Source organism: Parasteatoda tepidariorum, chromosome 8, assembly GCF_043381705.1.
Source record: "Parasteatoda tepidariorum isolate YZ-2023 chromosome 8, CAS_Ptep_4.0, whole genome shotgun sequence".
Lineage (NCBI taxonomy): Eukaryota > Metazoa > Arthropoda > Arachnida > Araneae > Theridiidae > Parasteatoda > Parasteatoda tepidariorum.
In genome coordinates, this window is record NC_092211.1 from 5,967,397 (window position 1) to 5,982,060 (window position 14,664).

Sequence of the window (14,664 nt, forward strand, 5' to 3'; positions counted from 1 at the left end):
GCTAGGCAGAAGTGAGTAGTCTTTGTCGATAGATCTCTATTTTAGTATTTTGTCGAAAGCACTTTTTTTCACGAATTTATATATTACGAATTTATTTGACGATTTTTGATTTATATCACGAATTTATTTGTTTTACTAGAATTTATTTGTTAATGCAGGTTTTTCCATTGCAGTTCACTTATTTCAATTTTTAATAGACTTAATTATAGCCAAAATTTTAACCTTTTAAAGAGATATCAGTTTTAGAAATTTTATCCTAAGATTTTATACTATAGCACATTTTAAATAGGTTTAACGAATTACATGTCATTTATTTGAATTCAAATTTATTTTAATGACTTAGTATTTACTAAAACGATGTAATTTTTTAAAAAAAAATAAGTTGTTATATGGATTTGAATGATTGTTTTGAATTCTTAGAATTTGTGCATTTGCAATGCACCGAAGTTAGTAGCGAGCGAAACGATCTTGGTTTGCGAAGCAAACCATATAAGATTGCTTAGCAATTTTCGTGTGTTGGCGAGCGTTAGCGAGCAGGGGGGTGCAGCCCACTTGTTAGATTGTAATGGTCTAAGAAAATAGTGCTATTTTAAAGATTTTTGAATGACCTTCGAATTTTAATGCAAAGAATGCACTGAAAGTTCTTAATAATCAGATTGTAAGTAATACAACACAAAATAATGACGTCGTTCATTCATTTCACAAAAAGTATTACCTTATGTCAACAGATATGTTTTACTCAAAATTCCAGTGAATGCCCTAAAATCTTTGAAAAAATAAATAAATAAATTTAAAAAAAATCGCGTCAAATAGTTTTTTCTATCAAGAGCACACTTCTCATTGAATAATTAAAAATGTTTATCATTTTATTTGGTAGATTACAATAAAATGAACCAGTGTCAACGAAAATCGAAATTACAAATGTAATTTTTTTTAAATTATTTTTCCTGTTTTTTTATTATTTATCCAATAATCTATAAGATCAAAATATTCTTTTGGTTTCAGGGTTGTTTAATTAATGTTTCTATGTGTATTACATGAACACATGGATTAAAATGATTACTTTTATACTGACGTGGTATTTTTTCGTTTATTTTATTTTATAACCGTCGTTGAACAGCCGACCCAATTTTGGGTTTGCGACTACTAATGTTCAACTCCGTAGCCTTGTCATTTTGAACCCAATCCAGAAGACAAGGAAACTCCTGGGTCAGGTATTGGGAGAAATTTGTTCTGAATTTTTTTGATGAAACTAAGCAGCATTTGCGTTACAGGGAGAGAAAGAAAACGAAAACCTCCCTCGGTTAGCCTGACACCAAAAGGGACTCTAACCTATGATCCGTCTACTACTGAGGATATGTCACGTCAGCACTGTGGTCCGTGCAAGCCGGATGCGGATTCGTATCGAGCAGCCATCGGTGGGATTCGAACCCGGTTCATCTCATTAGAAGGCGAACGCTCTATCCCTTGAGCCATCACGGACGGCTCCGGTTGCGTACTATGAAATTTCCCACAATATTTTTTAAGAGTCTCTTAATAATACTCCGTTTCAAATTACAGATTATTTAGTTGCATTTTTCTTACTTTGCGCTTTAAATGAAAAGCAAAGGAAAAAAAACAGTAAAAAAAACATAAAAGGTAATGAGAAAAATGTTTAATTTTCTTCTCTGTAAATGACTTTATATAATTCGTAGAGTGATTTCTCCCATCAGAATATGCTGATTCCACAAAATATTAATATCCAATTTGGCGCTAATTGGATGAGGCCAAAACCGTTAAATTGGCGCTCGACACTCGTACGTCAGTTTTCCCTCAGAACAGATCGATTCGAATTCCATATGCGTCATTTTAAGATTTCACATCGAGTTTCTGGACTAAAGATTTTGAATTAATTGACGTGTTTCTCTGCCTTGATCTCAAAATACACAATTGAACATTTTATGAATTGTAAGATACAAAGTTTATAATTGTGTTTATTAAAAAAAAATTAATGAATGAAATTAAATGGGTGCATATAAAGTTTAGAACAAAAATTTTAATAAAAAAAAATTAGTAATTATGATGTTTTGATCCTTACCTTTCAAGTATATGTTATTTATTCTAAAATCGTTTTCTATTTTTATCATCGCATTCTTATTGGACAAAAAATTACATTCAGGTTTCTTTGGCTGCAATCAACGTAAAATTAATGGTTAATAAATAGTGAATAAATAATAAATAGTGAATAATTAATAAAAGTTATAAAGATACTGATTGCGTGTAAAATATTTCTTATCTCTAAATTAAAGGTTTTTGCAATATTTATATAATATTCTTATGATCTTGTTTTCAAATAAAAAGCTTAAAAGTAAAAGCTCCGTTTCCTTATTATAAATTAATATTATAATATTACCTTATTGCCAACAATTTATAATAATATTTAAATCGGTACATAATTTTATTAACTGTTAACCTTGATAAATTGCCACCTATAATAATAAAATAAAGAGTTTGTGTGCCTTGCTTGTAACTCCAGAACCGTTCGTTCTATCTTCCTGAAATATGGACAGCTGCTGTAAGGGGCATTTTTTAACCCTATATCTTAAAATTCATTCGGAATTTTCTATTAGAGAAAACCGGTTGTAAAACTGAATTTTCTCATTGGTGAAGCGTTAGCCATTTTTTTTAAAATTAAACTATAACGGAATCTAATTTTTCAATTATTTTAAATATACCATCAGTGCTAGTCAATTGATAAAAAAAATAAACTTAAAAAATGGTTTATTGCCCGTACTTTTTATACACTATGTCAGATGAATTCAATGTTAACGAGGTAACATGCCTGGACTATGTTACCAAATTAGTGTTTTTAAAGTCATTAAAATCTCGTGCTTATTGCTTATAGTGATTGGATACCTGCAAGCGACGTCACGCTATAAATTTCGGACATTTAAGTACAGTAAACAGTAAGAAATAGAACATTCTAAATAATGATCTAATAATCGGTTTTCCACGTACTAGAACTCAATCATAATGGTTTATGGGGATGACCCCAAATATAATAGCAAATTATAAAATCACACACGAAAACGTATTTTCGTTGCATTTGATGAATATAATATAAAAGCTGCAATCTGTAAAATATTGTCCCAATAGTTTGGTCAGGAAAAAAGCCTTTTTTTAGTTTTATTTCTTGCGTATTTAGACATATCTCGAGAACTTTTTAAGAACACAAAGGAATTCTTTTTACATGGAATTATAAAAATCATTTATCCAAAAATTAATTTTCAATAATTATTCATTATATTTTAATAATGGTTGGAAATTTTTTGAACTGCGAAGTATAAAATTTTTCACACCATTTTAAATAATGTTTTATACGCCAAAATAAAAACTTTGTGCGAAATCGGTTGAATATTTGCAGAGAAAGCGAATTTTAACTAAACTTTATTTTTAAATAATCAATCACTTCTTTTTTTACTATAACTTTGCATTAAGAAATAAATGAACTAATCGTCATTTACTTTTTTTTCTTTTAACTTTTATATCCCTATAAATTAGTATCGTTTTTGTCATTAAAAAGAAGGAAATAATCAGAATTTCCTTAATCATTTAGAATAAAAATACCTTCAATTATTTAAAATAAATAAAAATTAATTTTTCTTTAGAAATAAAGTATCAGAAACATTGCAATGAAAATGTGAAAATGAATATAAATTACAGCAATTACAAATAGGTAATGCGGTATTAAGCTAAAAACCATTATTAGATAATGATAAGGGCATTTTTAAGACTAATCAAATTTTTCTTAATTTAAAAATTCACTTTGTAAAAAAAAAGAATAGAAAATTGAAACCTACTTCACTTCAAATGCAATTAAAAAAACTGATTAAACTAAAAAAATACATTTATCTCAACAGCATTAAAATCAGCAACAAAAATAATCCTATATTATATTTTATTATAATGTTTAAAAATGTATCTACGACTTGAACGCTGAATCAGTGTGTGGATGATTCAATTTATGAAAAATTAAATTCAAAGCTTTGAATGGAGCGTAAACTTAACATTCTTTTTAATCTTTGAATATGGAAAATGTCTTTATCGAGTTTTGTTGAAAGAAATATTTGCAGAAATTTATTCCGCAGATTAATTCTTTTCTTTAAGAGGCAAAAGAATTTATATAATTATAAAAATTCTTTTCAACGTTAATTAAGCGCATTCTTTATGTTAAGAAGCAGTCGCTGAGATACCGAAATTCCTAATTATCAATGGCTTTATTTGACATCGACCCTATCATATATATAAACATAAATAAAATAAATTTTGCATTAATTTAATACTTAAAAAGAGTTAAAAAAAAGATTTTAAATCTATGTACGTACACCTTTTTATTCCTTTGTTTAAAACTTTAATTTATATAATATCTTTAATCTGTAATATAACTTTGTTTCTTAAAAATGTCTGATGTGTAGAAAAAAATTTGTCAAGCAGTTTATGAAAGATTATAGAGTTTACTGTTTAGATATATTTATTGATTTGGTGCACTAGCTGAAGAAAAACATCTAGCAAATTATAAATACATAAAATTAAAATGTTTGTTTTAGCTGTGTAATGTGTTTCAAAATAGTCTGGAAATTTCAGTATTATTACAAGTAACGCGTAGTATATTAGTAAATATACATGTTACTGTGAATGGCTGAAATGGGTGGTTGTTTTCTTAAACAGATGAATGTTGACAATCACGTAGTCGCTTTGGTAAATGTCCGAAATATATACTAGGTCTAGTTAAGTGCTAAAGACTGGTATACATTTGTCCGGTATGCCCTGCAATGTTTTTTTAAGGTTCAGTGCCACTGCCTGGTATGCATTTGACTGGTACTGCGAAAACTGATGTTTCTCCTAATCTATCCTCAGCAGGTATTAAAATACCGAATAAATATAATAATATCAAATCGGATATAACAAATATTTCGGACATTCACCCAAACGACTATCTGGTTGTTGACATTCACCGGTGAAAGTCGACATTCTCTTGATTTCACGGTAACATGTACAGGGTGGCATAAATTTGATGGATGGTATTAAAATTTTTTTTTACAGAGATACGGTTAAGCTTAAATAAAAATAATTATCTTGACGGAAAGTATTGCGATATTCAAATTTTCTCTCACAGTTCCAGTTTTTAAATAAAATTTTCGACTGATGGTGCTTCAATAAGTAGATAACCTGTTTATCTACAAATCGAAAGAAAAAAGTTAACTTGCAAATCGAAGAAAAGGATCACAATTTCTTTCTAAAATCTTTCGATAAAGAATTATCACAAAACGATATTATCAAAATGTCAAACCGCTGATCAAATAATCGCAGGACTAAGTTTTCAAACAGCAAAACGCACGAAGCTTTGTTGAAAATTTTCTATTTTCAATTTAAATCAGTTTAAAAAATACATGACTGAGGAAAATGTCTCGATATTTTAATTATATTTTAGATTTGACAATAACTGTCGAAATTAAATATTAATTTGGAAAAAGTATTTCAAAGTATATCCTATTCACCCAGTATTTATTCCCAGTATGTAATAATTTTCACACGCGTAGTATACGATGCTAACGTTACCGTGAACGACTGAAGAGAATGTCGACTTTCACCGGTGAATGTCGACAATCACGTTGTCGCTTTGGTGAATGTCGACAATCACATAGTCGCTTAGGTGAATGTCCGTTTTTTTTGCTATGCCCGATTTTATTATATTTTATTCGTTGATGTTATTATATTTATTCGATATTTTAATATCTGCTGAGGATAAATTAAGAGAAACATTAGTGTTCGGAGTACCGGATGCATACCGGACGATGGCACTTTACTTTAAAAAATCATCTGTGTAGGGTGGCACTGAACTAGACCTGGTATTTCGGACATTTACCAAAACGACTATAAGATTGTCAACATTCACCTTTGGAAGTCAACAATCTCCAATTTTGGTCAGTCACAGTATTTAATAAATATTATCTTTTAAAATCTTTTCAGTTAAGGGGTCGAAGTCGTTGTTATAATCATTGCTTTTTTCTTGCAATTCAATTCTCGAAATTTATTATTCCATGAATACTGATAAATCAGTCAAAAAGTCGGAAAGTGACACCGTCAGTCATAAATAGGCAATGTTTGGAATTCTGATACCAAAACATGTTTCATAAAAAAAAGTTTTATCCAGTAGAATGAATAATCTCAGTTTGTGTTGTTTCTTGGTAATACTCACTGATAGGAAATATTAGGTTAAAAATCAGTATTTCCTCAAACATTTACATAAATACATAAAAAGTAACGAATATTCATGTTGTTTGATAAAAAAAAAATTTCTCCTTCTTCATTGGCCTGACAGTCCAGGATGGGCCCTTGCCTTCCGCAGAGTTGAACTCCGGGCTCTTCTACACTTGGCCAGAGACATTCAATTTGTGACTTTTAGAATATTTAAATCACTTTCGAGGCAGTCGAGCCTTCTAAAAATTTTTTATTGACAAATATTTAAAAATTATTGTTTTTCAACCTTAACGCAACGAAGAATTTATATAATCTACTTAAGCTAAATGGTTATAAAATCAGAAGAAAATAACGTTTGATGATGTAAATGTTAAAAAGTAAAACAAAATATTTATAAATAAAAAGGACGTAATTATATTTTTAAATTGTTTTAAACAAGACAAAATTCTATAAATTTTAGCACAATCGGTTAGGCCGTTAAAATTGCATTAGAGTTGTAAAAAGATTCTAAGAATATATATTACTATTACAGAACACCATGCATAATTTTTTTTTAAAATTTAATATTCGATCAATAAATTTAATTAAAAAAACTGGATAGTTTTTTTAATTTTAAATTCGTATCTGTATTGCCTTTTAAGTTAACAGCTTATATGTATCATTTTCATGTTTTTGCACTTTTGAAGACTGTTTTAGTGCAAAGATTACTACTAATTAAAATTAAGAAAAAATTTATATTCGAATGTACTTTTTATAGAAGTTAACTAGGTAATCAGATGGAATGGATACAGAAATAATTCCTCGTTTACTTTCTAAGTTGGAGTTTCAGATGGGATATGTTGAGAATGTACATATATCTCATTTATTTTTTAATTTATTAAAGAGCGAAATAGCGATGAAATTCCTAAAACATTTTCTCATTTAATTTGCTTATCTAAAATTGCCTTCTCTTTTTTCAAATTTGTTTCTTCTTTTTTTTTTCCCTAACCTGCAAATACGTGATGAAAGGGAAAACAATTTCAAGATAATTTTCTTGTTTGGAAACTTAAAAAAAGAGAGTAAATTAATTGCGACGCTAAAATAAAATATAATCCTCGAAATTATTTTTTTCATTTTTGCGCATTTTTTCCGCGAGAAAAGAGTAATTGATTAATTTTATTTTTTATTAGCTTATTAGCATTATATAACTCGGAGAGATAACATAAAAGATACACAAGAGTTTTCCGAAATTCTGTGAATTATTTAGACAAACTCTGAATTTGTGTATGTTATAATTATTTTTACAATCATACGCTTATTTTTTAATTCAGTGTTTTGTTTTTACTAAAAAATTTTATTGAAGTTATACTTCTTATGCGACTTCCAACAAGGTTGCGTTAAAGGCTACATTTTTATTGGCCGGGAAATCACGTGGTAGGATCCAGTTTTCCCTCATTCATTTCCATATTGTTTTGGTTCTCACTAGCATAAAAATAATAAAAGTAATAAAAGTATTGTTTTTCTATAAATATTTTTTTAGTTTGTTTTGATACACATATAATTTAATAGGGTAGTATTTTTTATTTTCAAATTTAGTGGATAACAATTGTAAAAAATGAGTGAAAACAATCCCACGGACAATGCGACGGATTTAAGGTTATGTCAAGGTACGTCTCTTGTGAATATCAATTGATTGTTAGGTTTTCTCTTCTGAAATTACATTATGACGCATTCACATACATTATTAATACAAATACATTTTCCAGGGCGAGACGATGAGGCAACCACAAGCACTTCCACTGGTTCAAGAGGTCCACGAGGGAAAAATGCACACTATTACCGTGATTACAGAGCACGGCAGCGAGCGGAGCAGGAAAAAGAGTCGTTGAATAGAACTAGTGATCCTTCTACGACTGCTGATTCTTCTACAATTAACGTCGCAGGTTACGAAGTTTAACTTCTTCCACACGGAGGGACTCCACGCACTATTTTTTTTAATTTATTTATTTATTAATTATTATTTTTTTTAAATTTTATTTAGCCGTCTTTGAACAGTCAACCCAATTTCGCGTGTACGACTACTAATGTTCGCCTCCGTAGCCATGGAGTTTTAAACCCAATCCAGAAGACTAGGGAACTCCTGGATCAAGTACAGGGAGAAATTTGCCGTCGTGGAGGACTTTCTGATGGGACTAAACCACATTTGCGTTATATGAAGAGGAAAGCCACGGAAACCTTCCTCGGTTAGCCTGACGGCCGAGGAAGGTTAGCCGTCTAGGTAGCGTCTACAACAGAGGATATTTTACGTCAGCACTGTTGTCGGTGTTAGCCGGGTGTGGAGTTCGAATCGATAAGCCATTGCTGGGATTCGAACCCGGCTTACCTCATTGAAAGGCGAACGTCAATCTCCTGAAACACCACGTCTCTTATCAAAATTGTTCGGAGGGAACTGGGCTAATAAGCATATATTTTGAGAGTTATTTTTTACTCTAATATATTTAAACCAAGTATTATATCTTACAAAGCGCCGATACAGCCAGGTTGGTAGGACACTGGGCCCATGTCCAAGCGTACGTGGGTTCGATCCCCGCCGGCCGTTAAATAGTGATTGATGCACGTTAAATCTGTCGAGTCGCAAAGTCCTTCATGTTTCTATAACAAATCAATACCTCTGAGCGTACTGTTTCAGGAGTTTCCTTGTCTTCTGGATTGGTTCAAAAATGACAAGGCTACGGAGCTGAGCATTAGTAGTAGTAAACCCAAAATCGGGTCGATTGTTCAACAAAATCCGTTTGTCTTTTACAGCTTTAGAAGATACTGGACAAAAATTAGTCATTTTCATTGAACATCCTGTTCATTAATTTGCTTGAATTATCAATTCATTATCAATTTTCATGCAATCCCAAACAATATTTTCGCCATTTTTTAAAGTAAAAAATGTATGCCTGAAATGGAACAAAAATCATCACACTTTAATCTGTCTTAATGATTTTGATAATTGTGATAGATAACAAAATGAAATTGCAGGGTTGCTACAAAAAAATGAACAAAATAGATGCTTTTAGTAGCTTAAAGCATGAAAATAGTAACCAAAAAATAGGGAAATAGTTGCCTAAGTAAGAACAAAAATTCATCAAAAATATGACTAAAATTTTGCTTATGACTTAATTGTTTTATACCATGATCCCTTCCCTCAAATTGGTGGCAAATATAATAATTTTTATATAAACATTAATGTTTATATATATATATGAAAAGTGATTACTCAAATTCGAAATTCCCGCATCGTAATATCGTATTAATTTTTTTTTTTTTTTAAGGAATCATGCGGAATTTCGTAGCAATAATCATTAAAAAGCGATGAAATAGACTTACAATGGAATCTGTGCAGATTGAACGAATTAAAAAGTGATGACTCAAATTTGCAATTTAACATTTTCGACATTTTTTACATTTTAAGAAAAAAAATAGTTCAGTGTGTTCCGAAATTATCTCGCGGGGTGCAGATTTTCTACTCAATTTATGCTTAAATGAAAAAGAAAAAAAAACATCGCTAGGAGTACAGAAAAGTCTCCCCATAGTCTCCTTTTCCTGAAAATAGTTGCTTTTTCAGCCTTTTCAGACAAAAAAAATTAAAATTTCAGCCTAAAACTTTGTGTATTATGTTTTGTTTTAATTCCTTGTATTTACTAATGAAGTAAAAAAATATGCTGATTTTTAGCATTTTTAAAAATAATTTTTTTTTTGTAAGGGAAGCGGTTAAAAAGAGAAGCAAAAGATAAAAATGAGTCACATGCTATTCGCGGGGATGAAAACGAAAACGTACAATCTTTATTATTTGAGGATATGTGATTTAGATGAGAAGTACTCATTTCCATTACAAATAATTTCTGAAGAAAAGATTTATGGCTCGGTGCCAAAAATGAATGATACCTGATTAATTCGGGAATTAAAAAAAAAACAGAGGAATAGTTTTATCCGATAATAAATTTTGCGGTAAGAAGATCGGTTTGCTAACAGGATCAAATATCGTTGGCGCCTTGTTAACTCATAAACCAGTCAAATTGAAACCTAATTTATATTTGTTGGAGACGCGTTTTTTGAATATCTTGAGAGCGGGCAATATGAGTCAGCGAATATTAATGAAAGTGATACTGTTTTGAATTTGATTTCTTTCCACGTGTAAGAGTGAGTGATTTATAGTTTTTGGAATCTCTCGGTATTTTAGAATCCCTTGAGAATGTGAAAGAAAGTTTAGAATATTTTGGAATTAGTTATATTTTTGGAAAAGTTTAAAAATAATATAAAAATTCTGCCAGACGGTTGATTCGAACTATATTTGCCACTTAAATCAGCCATAACGGAATTGCCAAAAAATAAAGAATTATCTTTAAGGCGTCACAGAAAGATGTGCCAAAGTACAATATATAGATTATTCAGTCCCTGGTCAAATTATTAGACTCGCCATAAGATTCTATGTGAAATCTTAATTATCAGGTAATACCATACAGCTTTATTGTTTTTACGCGTCTGTTATGTTCGTGTATCACTTGGTTAAATTAGACAATATATAATATAAATTAGAATATTGAATAAAGTTTTAAATGATATATTATATCAGGTATTATATTAGTATATTATAATAATTAGACGCAATGTAGTGTTTTAATAATTGTATGTTTTGCACAGGTTTATAGGCAATACTTTTGTATTTAAACATACATTTCATGGGTTTTTATTCAAGATATTTTTTCGATACTTCCTATTTGTATTTATTTTGAACGTATTGCATTACAATGTTAACCCATTGATACACGAACGTAAACAAGTGCAGACAGTCTATGTAAAAACAATAAAGCTGTATAGAGTATCACCTGATAATTAAGATATAACATAGAATCTTATAGGGCGTCTGATAATTTATCCAGGGACTGTATATATATTATTACGTTGTAAGTTTTATGGATAGCTTGTTTATGAATTAGCATTTAACGAAAAATGCTGTTTTTAAATACTTCATTGATCATTTAAATTATCAGATAACTGTTTAAACGAGGCAAATATTAATATAAATAAATAAATTAATAATGAGGTTCAGTTGGAATTAAATGAATTCGTTATGGAAATTGACTGATTAATTCTGTGCCGACAACTTAAGAATAGAGCTTTACTAATCAAGTAAAGAGAAAGAGGAAAAAAAAATGTCAGAATAATTTTGTTGATTAAAACAGCGTCAATAAATATTTGGAGTGCTTGAACGTGGGATGCCAAAGAAACTTAGCTTCTAGTATTTCCGCTTTTTTATTTATTTATTCCTCCTTTTTTTATTTCATTCATTTTTGCAGAGTACCGAGATGGGATTTCGTGAGCCTTTCTTCGCCATTAATTTAATATTTATTTTTCTTCCTTTCCAACTAGACATGTCTATTAAGTTTTGTTTTATTTCATACATTGAATGTATTCGTAATTGGGTGTTTCTATTTAATGATTGCTTCGAATTCGAACGTCTAACTGTCATAGTTAATAACGTAACAGGGGCATTGCGAAATAGAAAAAAGTAAGAATAAAAAAATCATTTTATTTTTCTCAAAATTATCGTTCAGATTTCCCTGCTGATTAAGTAATTTTTCTCATAAATATGTTTGCAGATTACATCATAATTTTCATCCTTAAATGAGGGGATATTTTCGTAAGCCTTAAGAAAAAAAATTCTCCTTGTTATAATTTGGATATTATATCAGAAAAATAAACAATGAACTGTCTTCTAATTCCAATTTATTTAAATAAGCCATTATTTTTATATAAACTGTAGAAGTGGAACCAGATTAATACAATTTTATTTGGAAAAAGGCTGAGACATCAAAATGTTAAAACTAAATGAATAAATGGTAAAATGATTGATAGTTCTGATGAAATTTTTGCTTTTTTTTCCGCGATAATTTAGAGCACGGCATAAAGTTTATTTATTGGATTAAGTTAACTTTTAAGTTTTGTATTTGTTACTAAATGAATTCTAATAAGAACTGTAATTTGGAAAATCAGAATTTTCAGCAAGCCGTTACAACAGCGAATATTAAAACCACGAAACGAATAGTTTAAATACCATATATTTCGGTTTAATTACCAGAATTATGGTTTCTTCTAGCAGATATGCCGTTGCTTGACAAGTGTGGTAATTTTGCCAGATTTTTTTTCTCCTTGTATAAATAGAGACAGATTTTATGGAGAAAAAAATGAATGTTAAAAGATTCGAAATGATTGATATTTTTGTCGATCTTCTTCAAAACCTAAAAAAAAAAAAAATTTCGATTTACATACGTTGTTTAAACTATGCTTTTTTTATTTGTGTTCTATAGTTTTAGTATTATATCATGTTGCACAATAAAATGTTTTCAAACGCTTTCATGTTATATAGTAAATTAATGATGTGACCTCACGTTTAGATAATTTTCGCGGATTTCGTCTTTTTTTTCGAAGTAAAATACATCAAAATTTAATACAGTAAATTAATATCGTAAAGAATATTAGTTCATATTTTGAATGAAACCTTAGATATATTTTTTTTTCATTTTTAATTCTGCTGATGATTATAATAAATAATTTTAAAAATATATTCCGGTAATAAGTTGAAGGAGAAAACGAAGCCTTGCTGTTTTGTGCGTGGCTGAGACATTAAACCAACTGACATAACACTGGGCTTTGTTTTTGTAATGAAAGATAAAGATCTTTGAGTTCTCTTTATTACAAAAGAATAAAGTGTCGTAATCATTTTTCTTCATCCATTATATGATACTTTTTGTGAGGGCGAAACACTACAAAACCATTCATTTTGTTTAATAACGAAACTAATTCATTATGAAAGATAAGAACCGTTCTTTTTTTTGTTGTTCCGTTTAAAGAGATATATTTACAAAAACGCTTTTTTTTTCTTTCTTCTCCTTCTTCGATAACAGATACAAATGAGAATAAAAATATAAGAATCGGGCACCAGAGATGATAAACTAGATTCATAAAAACACTTTTTTCTAAGATTTTATTTATTTTTGCTCGCAATTATTTATTCTCATTTAACAGATATTTAAATTTTTTTTGAGTTATATACATGTTTAGGATATTGTTTTTAAAAATTTTGAAAAAAGTGTACTAGTTAGATTTTTAAATAGATGATATGTAGAAAGGAAATTTGGTAATTTTGTTATCTTGAAAATAAAACCTATTCAATTTTAGATAATTTAAAGATGTTCTTTTCTTTAAATTTCTCTTTGAATACTTTATTAAACTTCATTCAAAAAAATATATTAAAATTTAAATATTTATGGTTTTATATATATATATATATATATAACTATTTATTGCTTTAAAATTTATTAATAATTTATTTTTTAATATTCACAAAATATTTTTTTTCTCTTTTCAATTTCATAAGTGATATTGAGATAATGGCTCTGATAGCAATTATTGAAACTAATGGAATATTTTTTTGTGTTCCAAAAAGCTGATTGCCATATATACAAGAACTAAAAGAAATGTAAAAAAAAAATTATTTCTGTCATCTTTATGCAATATTTGGAACGTAAGCAAATTACTTCTCAGAATGAAAATGAAAGAAAAAAAGTTAACGTTATATAAATATTAAAAGTGTTTTGGCATGCATTCGAAACCGAAATACAGGACCTTAAATTTAGAAAGTAGAGAGTAAAAACTATGATTTTTTGTATATAATTACATAATGTGCCTGGAAATATGACTTTAATTTAGATGTACATTAAACTATTTTATATTATTTTATAAGCGTTGTTGAACAGCAGACTCAATTATTTGGGTTTACGACTCCTAATGTTCAACTCCGTAGCCTTGTAATTTTGAACCCAATCCAGAAGACAAGGTAACTCTTGGTTCAAGAATTGGGAAAAATTTGCCTTCGCTGAGGACCTTTTCATGGAACTAACACGCATTCGCATTACATAAAGCGGAAAACAACAGAAACCTCCCACGGTTTGCCTGACGGGGAGAGAACTCTAATCCTTAGGTCCATAAGAACAGTCTACTATTGTGGATGTTTTACGTCAGCACAGTAGTCGGTACGAGTTGGTTGTGGTATTCCTATCGATCAGTCATCGCTGGTATTCGAACCCAGTTCACCTCATTGGAAGGTGAGCTCTCTATCCCCTGAGCCACCACAACTCACAGTGACGATGGTATGGGAAACATCCCTGAGAAAGATCCTATAACAATACCATCAAAATTTTGATCCTTTGCAGAGTTGATGGCTCATCCGCTTTAATAGCCTAACAGCCTATACGCGAAGTTGAGCGATTTACGGTAGAGCACTTTATCGAGGACCGATACTGTGCATCATCGGTTCCTTCGCAGGCTGGACAAAGTGGTCACCCACCCCCTCACTGACGGCAGTCAGTAAAGTCTGACTTCATTGATTTACAGAAA